The sequence below is a fragment of the Pseudopipra pipra genome, chromosome 3 (genome assembly GCF_036250125.1).
Source record: "Pseudopipra pipra isolate bDixPip1 chromosome 3, bDixPip1.hap1, whole genome shotgun sequence".
In the NCBI taxonomy this organism is placed as follows: domain Eukaryota; kingdom Metazoa; phylum Chordata; class Aves; order Passeriformes; family Pipridae; genus Pseudopipra; species Pseudopipra pipra.
Window position 1 is genome coordinate 80,695,565 of NC_087551.1, and position 16,873 is coordinate 80,712,437.

The 16,873-nt window shown below is 39.8% G+C and overlaps 1 long non-coding RNA gene and 1 other non-coding gene across 4 annotated transcripts; both read left to right on the forward strand.

Annotated features, from left to right (window-relative positions):
* Positions 1–9: 9 nt before the first annotated feature.
* Positions 10–8,160, forward strand: LOC135411897 (uncharacterized). 3 transcript variants are annotated; one of them, XR_010429372.1, is made up of 7 exons: positions 10–196; positions 1,858–1,907; positions 2,720–2,789; positions 3,354–3,432; positions 4,870–4,922; positions 5,478–7,517; positions 7,703–8,160. It is a non-coding gene; the product is annotated as an uncharacterized LOC135411897 (long non-coding RNA). The 3 variants fall into 3 exon arrangements; XR_010429373.1 differs by lacking the exon at positions 7,703–8,160 and having other exon boundaries at positions 12–58; positions 5,478–6,998; XR_010429371.1 differs by lacking the exons at positions 10–196; positions 7,703–8,160 and adding an exon at positions 203–580 and having other exon boundaries at positions 5,478–6,998.
* On the forward strand, positions 5,255–5,325 carry LOC135412533 (small nucleolar RNA SNORD50). The gene has a single exon (XR_010429729.1). It is a non-coding gene; the product is annotated as a small nucleolar RNA SNORD50 (small nucleolar RNA).
* Positions 8,161–16,873: the final 8,713 nt, after the last annotated feature.

Consider the following 16,873-nt stretch of genomic DNA (forward strand, 5'->3'; position numbering starts at 1 on the left):
TGGCGAAGGGGGTGGCCCCTCCTTTTTCCCTGCGGAGCGCCTGCTGTGAAGTTAGGTGGTAAGGCGCTCAGGACTGCGGGGTGTGCCGCAGCCCCAGCGCGGTTGGGGGTGCGCCGCGGCTTTTTCCCTGCGCTTGGCCGTTCGGGAGGGTCGCCCGCGGCGCCGCTCGCGTAGTACTCGAGGATGGAGCTGGCAGGTGAGGCTCGGAGCCGTGCGTAGGGCTGGCCGTAATCCTGCCGCAGGGCCGCGGCCGCCCGTGCACGGCGCCCCGCGGGCAGCCCCAGGGGGGCGAGGGGACCCAGGGGCGGACTACGTGTCCCAGCACGCCCCGCGGGTGACTCCCCGCCGGAAGCGCAGTCCCGTGGCGCACTGCGCGCTGGGAGCGGTAGTCGCGGCGGAGGCCCGCCAGGCTCTGCATGGCCCGCGCCATTTTGCTTTTCTGTTGCGGCAGGGACCGGTGCGGGGCTGCAGAGCCCAGCGGTGCTCTTAGCCACCGGGCGGGGCACCCTCCCCTTTTGGGAACCTTCTAAAATGTTGGCTAGTGCAGAGGAATGAAATAAAACATGCCAATGAGAACGAGGTAGGTGTTCGTTCCAGTAAAAGGTTCGGTCTCGTCGAACGAGGCGGAGCCGCCTTGTTCCTGTGGCACAGGGTTCGTGCACGCGTTTGTGTTCTCTGTATGTTTTGGAGGGCTCAGCCATCGGCATCGTGGGATTGTCCTACTGCAGAAGACTTCTAAAAATACTGTGAAATTCACGTATCACGCCAAGGGGAAAAAAACAAACATAACTTTTACTTGATTTTTAACGTAAACCATAGAATTAACGTTTAAACTAACGATGTTTCCTTTGCTTTTTAGACAATGACACAGCAGAATAAGTGGACATATATTAGAAAACAGAGAAAAAAACCCCACCTCCCCAAAAAGCTTCCTGTGGCCTTAAAAAGCCTTTTCCCCCCCCCCCCCCCCCCTTGCAGTGCTGATCTCACTGAGCTGTGGTGCTTCTGGAAGCACGGGAAATACAATTTAAAAAACCAGCTATGATTCTAGGCTCTTATCTGCAAGTGAAGATGAGGAGGATATGGTTGGATTCATGTAGGAAGTTGTAGGTGCATTCATTCAATTTTGAATTAGCTTGTAGGTGCATTCATTCAATTTTGTATTAGCTTGTCTTATGATAGCCTGAATCACACATGAGATTACTAAACAGTAAAATTTTTGATTCTTTACAAACCAGTAGTAATCCTCACACTCAATAACTGAAGTTTAAAGTAAAAATGCTTATTACACCCACTACGTGGAAGCTTAACTCGAGGTTTTCCATAGCTTAAAGTGTTTTTGTTAACTGAATCAAAATGTGTGATGAGTTATCTTTCCATGATTGCTGCATTTATTTGATCTGTGTAGTGCAGAGTGAGAAACATTTTCATGGGAACGTGCATATTTTGAGTATTGTTTATGGTAAAACATACTTCGTCATGCATTTCTTCTGCTGGTTGAGTCAGTGGATTTTGATACTTGCTACCTGCTTGAAACAATTTTTTAAACCAGTGGAAATCAGTTCTTCTGCTTAGAGGACTGAAATCTTGGAATGATGAATTGTCATTGAAAATGCTTTACAGTGAAGTTTAACAGCAGGTACATGTAGTTATTTCTACAATGCTTTTAATATGAGAATGAAAGGTGATATAACTCACAACTCCTTTGTTACTTAAAACTGCATTTCTTGCCGCTTTTCTTCAGCGAACTTGTTGGGTAGAGATTGTTGATAATTGTCTCATGATGTGTGACTTATTGGCCTGGTAATATGAATCTACTGATTTCAAGTTTTAAGTTTGTTCACTCTTTGTTTTTAGGTATGATGGAGAGGAGGTTTTCTGTTGTGTCCAGTACATTGTGCATTAAGGTAACAGTTCTGGAATTTTTATCATTGTTGCTCTAGAAGTAATACTGCATTTCTGTTACTGACCAAGTTAATAAATGCTTCCGTTTCTTAATTGGTTTCCATATTTGTCTGTCAAAAGTATGGGGAGTTTTAAGTGTCGTGGGATTGTCATCTTTGTATGGCTACTAAGTGGGACAAAAAGGAAAACCAGTACACTGTATTTTCATAGCTGCCATCAAACCGATGAGTAATTATTTGATAATTTTAAGGTTTGGTGCTCTTTGCTGGGTTAGTCAGCCCATAGGTCAGTTCTTAGTTGCATTTCTTTTGATGTGGCATTTATATTAACATGAAGACCCAGGTCACAAATGACTTGGTTAGCTTGTGCTAAATTATACTGATTGTTGAGGTGGTGTGAGTTAGCTATCTGCCTTGGATATGTATTTGAGTTAATATACATACATGACCATATTTAAATGTAATTACTGAGGTGATGATCCTGCAAACTAACGGACAAGCAGTATTGCATTGTGAATAAATGCATGGCCACTCAAATATTTTTGAATAAAAAGCTTGAATGTCTTCGGTCTTCAGCCATTGTCATGGTTGCAAAAGAGTTCCAAACCAATTCAGGGTAACTTTTTTCTAGTGCATAGAAAATTTCAGCTGGTCGGGTGTTAAAGACTGTTCCAGAAGAATATTGAATTTATGAAAAAGTCAGTTTTTAGTGCTTGATGATCGTTTCTGACATAGTAACATGATAGATGATGCTAGACCATAGCAAGAGATGTTTTCTAATTTAAAAGATAATTTTTGCTTCTTTTTAATTTTAGCACTTCATGGAAGCACTATCACATGTAGAAGAATACTTGTTGCACACAAGTGGATTTTCCTGAAAGCTATGTATGTTTCAAATGATTAGTGGAGATAAATTAATGATAAGTGGATTAGTGTAATATGTGCATGATCAACTTAGTAGCTGCCAAATTATTAGCTTTAAAATAATCATTAAGTCATTAGCTTTAAAATAATCATAAAAGATATCATTATATTTTAGGCATGTTTGACATGGTTTAAAACTGTGTAGGCTGGAGGAATTACCAAGTTTTTGTGTCAGAGCTGGTAAAATGCCTATCTGAAGTGTTCATGCTAAATCTGAAACATTATCTCAATATGGCTTTTAATTGTGAATTTGTACTTTATTGGGCAATTGACAAAGAAAAATGGAGCATCCAGAGACTTGTTAATGTAAATACGCGAATGTTGCAATTTTTTAATAAAAATGTATATTTGTTATTTAAAAGTATAGTTGATATTCTCACCTTTTTGAAAGAAAGGTTCTATATCCGATTTAGTTTGACTCAAATGCTTACAACCAGTTGTTACAAAAGTAAAATTCAGTTGTTCTTGCTTGTGTTATAGTATGTATGAACATGTTGTAATTTATTATTTTACTCAAATTTCTAGAGTGCATGAACAGTTTCTAGTAATTGGAATGTGAGGCATCCTGAAGATTTCCTGGCAACAGGAATTACAACAGGTAGAGGTAATATTGATGCAGCAGTGGAAATTTTTGGTTTAAAGTAATGCATTCCCTTCTCAGTACATTGCATATGAAAGACATAAAGCTTATTTTGTGGAATATATGAATGTATGAGTGGTGTTATAGTTCCCAGTCACTGGTATTTAAGTGGTGTATAGTGATAAAACTGCCAAACTTGATACATTGCTGAGAAACTTCGTATGGATCTGGCTCCTGAGATGAAAGCACTTAATCTTTCAGTCACTATCCCAGTTGGTGTACTTTTACTGCTGCCCCTGTGTACAAGTCAGGTGCCAGCACATGCCAGGTTGTGAATAAGAATGTTGGTGCATTATTTAAACCCATGTGTTGACATGAACATGTACTGTTTCAAATGCTTGCATCTTTAAAGAGCACGGGGAGGGGGAAGTGTTAGACCCCTGTAATTGGAGGTATCCTGCCTTATAGCAGGTAAATAAGCATTAGCCAGGTATGGTAAGTAAGTGTTGCTGGTATTTGAAAGCTAGTGATGATGTTTGCACTTTGACCCTCTTAGGACTGTTTATTTAGGGCTCGCTCAGATGTGAGCAGTTAAGAAAAGCAACTCACTTTATTGCTCTGGTGTTTGAGTATATTCACAGGTTGGTTTTAGTTAGAAAGTTAGTGTAAGAACTTCTAACTTTCCCGTCTTACTACACATCTGCAACTTTATTCCACTTGTTATTCAAGACAGGTACCTTTAAATGCCTTGCTAACTACCAGCACTTTCTTTTGAAGAACAGGTTTTGTATGAGTGAAACTTCTTGTGCAGCACTGCTGCCTATAAAATGCTGTATTGTTTAGACAGGCACTATTGCAAGTAGGAAGTGGTATGACTTACATGGCTGATGTAGAGAAAGGTTGGAAGTAGCGAACCTTGCTAGTGTCACTAACCAGTGCATTTTATGTCTTTGCTGAGATGCTTGCATGCTGCTTCTCAATTGAAGGTATGAATGCAAATAAATGTCAAAGCTTCCTAACCAAGTAAAGCTTAAAACCACTGGTATGTCTGATCAGTGAAGAACCTATCCCAAACCACATGTGAATCTGGCTTCTGAGTTTAGACTAACACCAGAACAGGTGAAGCATTTGAAGGTGATCAATTTCATAGTTTGTATGTACCTTGAAACTCAGCAAAACTGCTTTCAGTAATGGTAATCTTTTAAAATGCTGTTTTATAAAACTGCATTATTGTCAGCCCCATTTAAAAGAAAGAGGTGACATGTAAATTGTTGTATTAGAAATAGCGTATTTGAAGTCGAGTCTTCTAATTAGTTTCTCAGGACTTAGTGTATTGATACTAATCCAACACATTGAATAATGCAGTTTGGACTGTATAAGAGCCTAAATAGGTGGCAAGTTGTAATTCTGGGTGATGGAAGAAAACTTTCCTGAACTAATAAACTTTTTTTTTTTTAACAGGAAAATGGGCCAAAATGTAGGAACTTACTTTTAGAAGCTTTTAGCTTACTCAGGTACGTAACTGAAAAGCTTCTAAATATTTTCTCATTTTAAGCCTAAAATAACTGTGCTTACAGTTTAATTTTTTTTATATTATGACAGTTATTAATATATTTAATTGATTTATGATATGTTAAGTCATAGTTGGCATTTAAAAATACTTGTTCCATAAAGCACAATGTGTGCCGATAGCTGTGCCTAAGCTTAGTTAGCTTTCCAACCTATGTACTTTATTACTGAAATACGACAAAGGACTTGAGATTGTTTAATTTTTGTACTGCAGTCTACAAACTATAGAAAACAGTAATGTTCCCTACTATATTTGTTTTCTGTATTGCCTTTGTCTCATCTGTGATGATCCTATCCCGAACCTGAATTCCCTGTTGAAAAACTTAATACGGATCCGGAATCTGAGACGAGACCAAAATATTTGATTTAAACTTCCAGAAAAGTATTGTACTGTCTTTGGTTTAGTTGTGGGGTTTTTTTTAAAGAAATGGTAACAATTTATACCAAGTGCTGTGTGCTTATGTGCAAATTGAAATTTCACTCTTGCTCTCTGTTTGCAGTGATGAGCTGGACACTTTGTCAGAGCTGTCTGACAAATGTGGATGATCAGTAACCAGGAAGAAGTTACACCTGAAAAGTTTTTGTGGCTTGGAGTGGGATGCTGTGCTTTTACAACCTGCTGAAACAGCTGCTGCAACTTTGTTTAGTAGATGCTGTTTTCAGAAACTGCATATAGACCAAAATCACTGTCTGCATGTCTAAAATAGTGCCTTACTAAAATATTACGCTGCCCTCTCTAGGAAGGATAGCAGCAAAATTAGCGAAATGAATGTTGAGCATTAATACGTGGAAAACCCCCTGAGCAGTTACCCTTTTAAAATACTGTATTGGTTACACGCTCTGATACTGAAAATCTGCGATAACTCAGGACAACAGAGCTCACATGCGAGCCCTGTGAAGACAAGGGAGAGCAAAATGAGTACACAAATGCAAACCAAGGAGTCTGCGTTTTGAGGGTGATGTCATCCAGGAAATGGGAGAAAGTATAGAAGGTAATGGTGTTATGGAAGCATAAACCTGAAACACTTGTAAGAAAGAAAAATACAATGTCTGCAGATCGCATCATAGTTTGTATCAGTTGAGGAACCAAGGAGTTGGGTTTTTATTGACTGCCACTTAAGCATGGAAAGACTAGTACTGTAACAGTGAAACTGCTCCTTGAGGAACACTGGCAATATTAGCTGCTTGCAGTGTGGGGAGAAGAGGTCAGTGGTGGGAAAAGAGACCACATACACTAGAACTTGTGCTTTAGACAGTCACTTGAAAAGTACCAGTGCTGTATCACAGTAGCAGCATATTTGCTGTATTTGTCAAATTGTCACTCTTCCACAGAGGAATGAAGGCTCATAAATTGGTCACCAAGTAAATTGGATTTTCAAGATGACTATGTATGACTCCATCTGCCTTAAAATGTCAAGTCTAATTGTCAGAAATGCTTTATGAAGGAAGAAGCACGAGAATGGCATAATAACTAACAATTAAAAGAGCTACAGTTACTGAATCATTTTGAAATGCACCAAAATACATAAAAACAACCCTAAAGTCTGCAGCCAAAAATAACAGCATTGGGTGCTAGCAGCTCTCTAGAGAAATTCCTATAACTCATGGAGTGTGCCTGTGATAAGGGACAAATACCATGTAAAGCCCAATTTTCTGCCTGAGCAGTATGAAGTGCAAGACACTACCAGGAACAGTACATGAACTATTGAAATTTAAAGTAAGTGTCCAATAGATTACTAAAATGTATGCTAAGGTACTGACAAAATTCCAGGTGTGTATTGCCTCACTGAGCATCTCCTATAGTTTATTATTGTTAATAAGCAGTGACCAGCTGCTTTTCAGCAAGCAGCTGTAAATCAGTCTCTTGAATGTTGGAATCTTCAGAAATTTACTACAGAACAGCTTTCCCTTCATCTCTTTCAACAGGCTTTATTTCTGTGTTTCTCAGAATGGTAGGTATTTCCATGTGCCATGTTTTGTACATGCTTTCTCTTGAATAAAGATGAGGATGTGAAAAACTTGCCTGTTGCCCATCAGGTGTGTATCACACCACAGTGTTCCCTGACTGCTTGTTAATTGCAAGAGCTACGAAGGCAATGTGGCCTTGTGCTGCTTTTGCAGCATGTACTGGACACATGATCCACATAGTGTTTAAATGATGCCAGGACAACAAACTTGGTAATCCCATACTTCAGAATTGGGAAGGGACTGGTCTCCATCTGCCCACTGCAGTTCTGTGAAAAGTCTGGGTGCTGTTGGCAGCATCTGGTGAAGCTGCTTGGATGGTAAGTCTGGAAGTTGCTAGTCTGAGCTAGGTCTGTCTTATGGAGGTTGAAAAGATGCAAAGGACAGGGATGCTTAATACGACAGCAATATTTGGTAAGTACTTTGTTAGATACTCAAAAGGATTTGCATGACTTCGTTGTGGGGTCAGAAGAGTGTTTTGGACTAAAGGTACCATCTTTTTATCCTTTGGGCTAATAATACAAAATGAGAAAGCTCTTAAGGAGATAATGCCATTTGTACATCCAGTAAAATTAGTGAGGGTTTGTCTTGTGATGTTGGGGATCAAAGTTTCAGGATTGTGGGTGGTACTTCAGGTACCCAAAGCACATTTGTTGGAGATGGTCTTGGATGTAGGATTGGCAGCATTAGAAAAAAAAGGGTTACTGTGCATTTCTGTGGTGAAGCCCTGTAAAGAAGCATTGTTTTAATCATGAAGAAGATTTGCCTCACTTTTCAGAAAAAGGTAGATGTGGCCAGTGATGAGGCATATTGGATACTGAGCTGCAAAACTCTATGAATGTTCCTGTATGGCCACAGAAAATGGGTCGTGGATGAAAAATGTGTATTAGTCTAGAAAGTCTGGTATTTGCAAACATGAACAAATGTTTTAACCATGATACTCCAGAGGTTTTGGAATGTGGGACTAACGAAAGTGATGCAAGAAGGTCGTTTTTGTAACCAGTTTTAAAATGGCAAGTAGCTTTTTTGCTTTGTGGGAGAGAGATAACATTTGTAAACCACTTGTGGATTTAGTTCTGGTGTGGTTTTTGGAGTGATGTTTTATACAAGTGATTGAGATGGGGAGTAATTGTGAAGGGTTACTCTTGATACATTTGGAACACGTGGCATGAGATTTCTCTGTGCAAAAGCACTTCATTAAACTTCAGTTTTACAAAACAGATTGTTAGATTTAAAGCTTTAACTGGAGATTTGTGCAGTAGAGAGCATGAAAGCAGTTTGCTTTTTTGTGTTTTAGTCTGGTGAAATCTTGCACTAACCGTCATTAGTGTTGAGCTTAGAAGCGTCACATGGCTGTTGGGCTGTGGTCCAAGAAATCAGTGGTTAGACAAACTTTGTTCTGGAATGTTGCCATGTATCCCTCTTAGTACCAAGGTAAAAAAGCAGTCTTTTTTTAATTGAGTGGTGGGCTTACAAGCAAAAGGAGTACCTTGCAACTGCAAGTAAGAAGAGTTGACTCTGCATAAATGCTTTGCTACTATTTAATAAGGTCTTTGTTAAGGTGGGAAGTTTGTCTTGTTGAGGAACTCGTCTTGCTGGTGAAAGCTGTGGATCTATAAACAAGAGTTGCAAGTGAGTCAAACTAACCTAGCAGTGGTTATCTTGCCACAGCACCCGCACTGCTATGTGAGTGCCAGTGCTGGTGTGATGCCTGCTTGAAGTACTAGATCCTAGTGAACTGGAATTTCAGTGTAAGCTGTGCTGTCAGCTTGCCATTCTGCAGAGAAGTGTGTGGCTGTGGCTGCAGCCATATTGTGTGCTGGTGTTGGAGTTGTCATCTGGAGCAGACAAGGTCTTAATTGTATAAGTTTGCCATATAAAGTTTGAGTATGTGTTTTGCCAATTAAAATTCAGCACTGAAATTAAATATCAATTGGTAGAGAAAGATGCTCTTTAAGACATTTAAACATGGACACAGTAGAGTGAGCAGGTGTTTGTTTGACTTTGCCCGAGGAAAGGTATTTCAATTGAAGGGTGTTTAGCCCTGACTTTAGTAGTTTTTCTGCACGCCCCCTCCCACAGTTTAGAGGACAAAGTTTGAGTTATAATCTAAAGTATGAATGAATTTACAAATAAACGGTGATTTCAGGTGAGTGGAGTACAGATGGAGGCCTTTGTATGCTATGTAAATGCATGTCTGATGATTTGCATTTTCTGCTTTTTGGTGTTACAACCGGTGTTACAAGCATTTTTGCTTGTCTACCACTGTCCGTTTCCCTTGGAGGATATAAATGGGGGAAGTAAAATTACAATGATGAATTCCATTTTCTTTTGAACATCATGTGGCTTTTTAGTTGATAGTCCAGTTGAGCTATCAGGGCTATGAAGACAGTACTTCTCTGCCATTGTCTCAAACTTCCTGCAAGCTCCGGAGGACAAAGTGGTGTTTGATGCTCAGAAGAATGGCTGTATTGAGTAGGACAAAGTCTGCCTCGTTCAGTATTCTGTCTGAGGATGACCGTATAAGGAACAGGAGAAGGATAGAGAGCCTTTCCAGCAGTTTTCTTGGGAATTTCCTGAGGAGATTTTGATTTGTATTTGAATACTACTTGGCAATTATGACCTATGCCCATTTAAAAAAGATTTGAAAAATGAATGATACGTGGGCTGTAAAATAGATCAAGTAGTGGGTATGTTAGTAATTGTAGGGAGGATGAGATTGGGAGAGGGCTGAAGTAAAAGCGCTTTTTTTTTCCTCTTTGAAGCTGATGTCCCTTTCAATTCTCACATTAACAGAAAAGGTGGTAAGTGGAGTTCAAGGAAGGCCCCAGTGCTAAGCCAGCTTTGCTGTTTAACTGAGGTATGTTGGAGGTGAAAATCTGAAGTACTGATGTGTGCTCATACATTCAGTACCCCTGAGCTACACTTCATACCTCAGGCTTCTCACCAGAGCAGTAATAGCTGCTTTTTTTCCCCTGAGATTGGAGTTCTCCACAGCTGAAGGAGCACTCTTCCAGCAACAGTGGTACTAGTTTTATAGTTCCAGGTGAAGAATGATTAAAATCTGTCCTAAAATGAAGTTCAGTCATTTTTTTATTTATATGGAAAGGTGGAAAGAGATGAATGAACTGAAATAAATCAAATGCTTAGTCCTTACTTTGAAATTGGTAAGTTGATTGAAAAGGTATTTTTAAAGTGTCTTAAGATCATTAAAACTGTGTACTTCATCTTACCCTGACACAATAGGAAATAATTTGCTCTAGATTTAGCTTTTTTTTTTTTTCTATCAGAGTGAGGAATGTTGCAGATACCAGAGTCCAGAAAAAAAACATTAGAGACTTAAACTCTTTTGTATCTGTTGTGATTTAACCCCAGTTGGTAACTAAGTACCACACGGCTGCTTGCTCACCTCTGCCCTGGTAGGATGGAGAGGAGAACAGGAAAAAAGGTAAAAGCCATGGGTTGAAATAAGAGAATTGAAATGAGATACGGTAATTGTAACATTAAGGGGACAACAAAAAGAAACCCCAAGACAGACAAATGATGCATAATACAATTGCTCACCACCTGCTGACTGATGCCTAGATTGAGAAATGATCCATGACTTGTGGCCAGCTTCCCCCAGTTTATATACTGGGCATAATGTGCTATGGTATGGAATATCCCTTTGGCCAAATTGGATCAGCAGCTGTCCTAACCATGCTTCCAGCTTCTTGTGCCCCTCCTCACTGGCAGAGCCTGAGATACTAAAAAGACCCTGACTTTTGGTTATTGTTAAGTGGTGCTTACCCCAACATCAGTGTTATCAACACTGTTCTCATACTGAGTCTAAACTACATCACTGAATCAGCTATTAAGAAGAAAATATCCCAGCCAAAAACAGGACACGAGAGCTACTAGAAGTGTTTTGGTTAATTTGTATGTCAGTAAACAAGTTCACAGGTTTATCAGCCAGTTATTTAACTAGTCATAAACCAAGAAAAGATTTTTTTTAAAAAAATTGACCCTGATAGATTCAAGTTTTCAAAATGAAACTTTCCTGTAACTGTTCTTACTTGCTGCTACCTTTTAGATCCAAACTTTGAAAAAAAAACCTTGTATGTTCTTACAGGATCAAAGAGACACTTAACTTTATTTTCTGAAAGCAGATTGAAAGCCTAATGCTCCTCAACTGTTCTCTACAGATCAGAGAACAGCAATTTATTATCTTCTAGTGCCCAGTTGCTAGGTACAATTAAAACTTTACTTCCCTAAAGAACTAAACTGTTGTTTCTAGCAGCACAATACAACTGCATTAGTTGCACCATATTAAATTACAGATTTGTTCAGATTTGAGCACAGGTTCTGTTGCCTGCATTGCCCCGTGCAAAGCAATGAAGGGATACCTGGTTACTGCTGCACAAGCTGGAAAGGATAAACTTATACATGTGCTAAAGCTCTATGTTAGGTTAAGATCAGTGTCTCTGAAGGCCCATGTGGAAGTACAGATTAGACCTTCCAAAAGAAGATTATTGAAAAGTAGCAAGCACAGCCTGAGGTACTGATATAGTAAGAGTTCCTCATCCTTGTACTCTGGTCTGAAGTTTGTACTGTAAATGAGAATTCCCTTAGGGCAGCATTCTTTAAAAAATTTTAAAAAACAGTTGTTTACAGAAGGTGGTATTGTCTGCTCTTGGGATCTGCAGAAATGCTGCATTTTTGTAGTCACTTCTTCCTTGTACCTGGCAAAGACTGTAAATGTGTGTGTGTGGAGGGGGGTAAGATTGCTCTGTTCTTACAAGGACCTTGAAAGACACAAGGTTATTTGGGCTCATCCATGCTTGAAAGGATTTTTAGGTTGTTTGGTTACATGTTAAGTAGCCTGGAACACTTGACCTGAAAGCTGTGTATTGCAACTGCTGTATCAGGCACTTTCCTGAGTAATCAACCATGTCATTAGTAGTGAACTAAATAGGCCTGGGACATGAGCCCAATCCCTGGCAATTGATCATCCATGCCATTAGGGGTTAATAGTCTGACAGCTAAAGCCTGGGCAGCAGGCACATTCTCACATGTAATATTTGGGTCATGGTTTAGAGGTTAAGGTGAGTGAGAGCTTAGCTGGGGGAATACAGGCTGTGCTCTCCACATTAGCCTTACAGCTGGATAACAGCTCATGATCTGTCCCATCTGCTGTATGGCTGAGGCCATTGTGTCTGTGGTGTGCTGTGCTCTCCTCTCCTGGGAAAGATGCCCAGAGCTGGAGGAGAATATTCTGTGACCTACTGACTTTCTGTCTGCCTTTGGAGATGGGCTTAATGGAGTAAGTAACTTACATGGGGTTAAGTAGCTCCCAAGGGTCCCTTTCCTTGTTCCACCCTTCAGCTGGCTTTTATAAGTGTGCAGAGTACTGGAATCCTGATGGCTGCTAGGCAGTTCAGGGATGTAAGGGCAGGGCTGGATAGGTGTCTGGGGTGAAGGAAGGTCTAAATATAGCAGTAAGTTCTCTATCGACATTTTCATTTGTGGCTGTGCTCGGTGAGTTGCAGCTTCAGCACTTGGCTACCTCGCACTGCGCAAGTGGACAGGATAACACTACTGTCCTGAGGTGACTTTGGGACATTTTAAAGGTGGATACTGGTGAGGAATACTCTGCAGCTCTCTTGCATGAGTTCTTCTCATAAGCAGAGTGCACGAGGACATGGAGGAAACTTCCTTCTCCAGCCTTTCCATGCTAATTTGATGAAAATGGGGCTGTGTGTGTGATAACTGTCTCGTCACTTTGCTGAATATCTTGTCTCCTTTTTTTTTTTCATGGAGCTTTGCCAGACACTGACCTAATGGCAGCATTCCTCTAAGAGCTTTAAAGCATCAGATGCTTAGGGTAACAGGATGGAAAAGGCAGCAGTCGTTCCTTGTACCCAAGAGTAATAGCAATAGTAATGCAGTATTTTTTTTTTTGTCAGATTGGGAAGCCTCTTCCAATAGTTTCTTCACCCTTGATAAGCTTGTGAACTATTTGTATAGGAAGCCTGTGGTTTATAGGTCTATAGTGGGATGAGGAATATGTGATTAGAGGGAATCTGTAGGAAGAGGAGCATTTGCAGTATACTGCAGGAAGTGGGAAGGGTTTGGCATGAAAGGAACAAATTAGTGATTGCACGTTCTGCTTGCTGAAATAACAGGGTATTTGTACCATCAGACTGAGGAGTTGAGACCAGTATTTGGTCTCCAGTAGTGGATATTGGCTAATGGAAAAATGCAAAGATAGGGCAAGCATAGATATGATAGTATGTTCTGGAATGCTCCCCAAGCCTTCACTAATTTTTATTGTGAAATTTAAATTGGGGTGATATCTCTATCTCTGCATTTAATAAGTTTAGATGGGGATTTCTTGCATTAATTACTTGGGGGGGTGTATGGAAATACCTACAGCTTCATCTGACAATGAATTCCCCAACTTAGTCGCGTGTGTGTAAAAGTAGCTCTTCTTTGCTTGGCTATCTGCCTGTTTGATTTGGCGCTTCCTAGTTCTTCTGCTGGAAGAAAGAGTAAGCAGTTATTCTCTAGGTTTTCCCCATGGCACATCTGACTTGTAGACCAGTATTAGGTTTCTTTATTTGTCTCTTGTCCATGTTGAAGGTATAGGTTCTGATTAATTCTTGGCACTGCTTTTTTGCCAGTAAGCATAGGGCATTTGTAGTTCTTTGTTACAAGGCTGGGCCTGTTTCCTGAGTGATAATAGTCAGTTTGGGATGGCTTTGAGTTGGCATTTCCACATACACATGAAGTGACTTAACTGTTTTCTGTACATGCAAAAATACTGCTCTCCTCCTCCACTCCTCTTTCAATACTTACACATTAACTTACAGTGTACTGCAAAATACATTGAATTCTACAATGATTGGTCTGAACCCATGGCTGATAAACAACTGAGTTAAAATCCTCTAACTTAAATTGGAAAAAACTTAAAGATATTATTGGAATGTGAACTAAACTACATTCTACTACTTCTGTTGAGCCTTTCTCTTACAATGTCACCTCTAGAGTGTTTAATTTGAGGGTAGATGTACCTGTGTGTAGGGGGTGACGGTTAGTGAGAAGAGGAAAAAGCAGTGATAGGTATTGGAAAAGACTCAAAACATAGATATCTTGCAGAAATAAGCAGTTCAATACTTTTTCTTTCACTGATGCTGTTGTTATAGCACAACAGCTATATACAAAAGCTGTAAGGCTTTTGTATAAAGCAAAAGAGAGAAAAGCAGTTCAGAATGAATTTAAGACCTTCAGTCTATACATAAAATTAAACACCAAAATAATTTCTGGGAGAGCCCCATCCTTCCTCACTGCCAGGCTTGTTCTCTGCCTGCAACTATCTGGGCACATATTTAGCAGAATGCAAGGTGATGCCAACCTCAAAAGCCCTGAGATGTATCATGTCAAGTCTGTAGGAGCAGATTCCTCATCCATCTTGCAGAACTAGAATAATTAAAAATTAGTGAAAAATTAGTCACTTTAGGTTTTGAATTCAGTGGCCAGGGAGGGGAGGAGTCCTTCCGATCTCAAGACAGAAGTATCAGTAAGTCAGTGGATAGAGTTGGATTTGTAAAGATCAAGATAATTAACCATATCATAGTATGTATCTGTCTGCTCAAGCAGTTGCTAGTTGCCCAGACAGCTTTTGAATGTCCTAGAGAATGAAAACTCCACGCCCTCCCTGGGCAACCTGTGACAGTGCTTGGTCACCCTCACAGTGAAAAAGTGTTTCCTGATGTTCAGAGAGAACCTCGTGTGTTTCAGTTCGTGTCTGTTGCCTCTGGTCCTGTGAATCATACTGGACTTGCAAATGCTTTCTTGGCTCCTTTTATTTTCCTGACTTAGAATAAGTGGAGTGTTTGAAGAGTTAGCAGGGTCAAAGTTAGAACTTTTGAAATAGTTTAAATATAAGAGGGACTAACCTTGATTTTGTTTTAATAAGTGCTACCCCTGCCTAGTTTTGGAAAAGTCAGAACATGCACACAGGATATAACTGGAAAGAATGTTAAAAGAAAATATTACCATTACTTAAGCCTTTCTTTGCTGAAATCATGTGACAATTTTAGATCGTAAGTTACTTTTATAGAATGGAAAAACTCTCAAATCGACTTACTAAAGACTGAGATAGTCATATATGAAAAGCTTTTTTTCTTTAGAAAATTTCATATATGTTATTTATCTCCTTTTCATTAATTTCTGACTTGCACGTTTCTCTTAATAGGTACAGGCCTTGTATTTTGTAACTCAGCCTATCTCTTAAGACAGAGAATTTGACTGATAGGATGAAGACATTTAACTGACTTTTAATTAAACAAGTATTTTCCCAAATAGCCTTATTTTACCAAGGATCTTGAAGGGCAAATAGGCCAGTGGCCAGCTGTGCACTACATGGAATAAACTGCAGAATGCAATCTTTTCCTGAACTTAGATATCTTTATAATACACAGATATATTAATAACTTGGCAGTCTTACCAACAAGGCTAAGGGCTGAGAATGGCTTGAAAAGTATATTGTTGAGAAAACCCCAAGAGTGGCTCAATCATTTCAGAATTATGCTGTGGCAGGTGTAGCATGGGGTGGTTGTTTTCGTTATTACAAGCGGTAACATTTGCTATGTGACCAGTGATCTGCCCCTCTAGTGCTGTAGCTGCTGCGTGTCATAGCTCAAGTGTAGCAAATTCTACAGCAGTCTAAATTTCCAATGCATGTGCACCTTAGAAAGGCATCATAGAAACTGGAGGTAAGATTCCTGTTGAGTATCCTAGAAGATCTTAGATCTTATCTGTGCTACTCAGTAGTTGGTCCTGTTGTAATAACTGTTTTTACTGTGGATGTGCTGGGGAGGCTCAGAAGTCCAACTGTGGCTTCAGTGTGGCTCTACAATGGTTACAACTGGATGAGAAGCAGGCAGGGGTTACATATACCAGGAAAATTCAGGAATTAGGACAACTTATATTATGGTGAGAAGCTGTCAAACTTTCAGGCGTCTGCAATGAAGCTCCTCATGTAAATCTAAGTCACCAGATAAGTGCCTGCAAATGTTCTTGGCAGAGTATTTTTTCAATTGATGTTCTATGTGACTAAAAAGAAAAAACCTGATTCGATGGATCTTTTACTGAGCATACCACTTTTGTCCTACTGAATTAAGGCTAATAACTGAGCTATATTTGGAGGAACTGTGTGTCAGACTTTCTGCTTCCTGCTTTCCATGTAAAATTTCAAAGGATCAAATAGCTGGAACTCTGACTCTGGGTTAGCTGCGATTTTACATAAGGCTGCAAATCTGTTCACTGCATTTATCCTAGTCTTTTTATTGCTCTTACTTCTATAAGTTAAGTGCATAAAAAGGTTTTCCCCTAAAAATGGTCCTGAAAGTGGGAATTACTTTCTCAGGAGTTTGCCACCTATAGTTTGTCAGATCCACTGACTGAGAATTATAATGAAAACACAAGAATTTTTACCTCAACATGAGGAAGAACAACTTTATGTTGAGGGTGGCAGAGCACTGGAATAGGCTGCCCAGGGAGATCGTGGAGTCTCCTCTGAGACTTTCAAAACCCACCTGGATGAGTTCCTGTGTAACCTGCTCTAGGTGGCCCTGCCTTGTCAGGGGTGTTGTACTGGATGATCTCCAGAGGTCCCTTCCAGCCCTAATAATTCTGTCATTTTTCATTAGTTCTGGAAAACAAATCCATTTATGAAATTGAGATAATACTCTGGACCACATTTGTATTATAAACATAACACTGAAGCACCTTCTGTAAACATCTGAAAATAACGTATTTGGGTGCAGTATTTTCACTGAAAAATATTCCCCAGACTTATTTTTGAGAATATTATTGTCATTGCCCAGCTGACAGCTATGTTTTTGGTGAAAGTTATTAACTTTTGAAGGGAGAAAAATACTTACTTTTT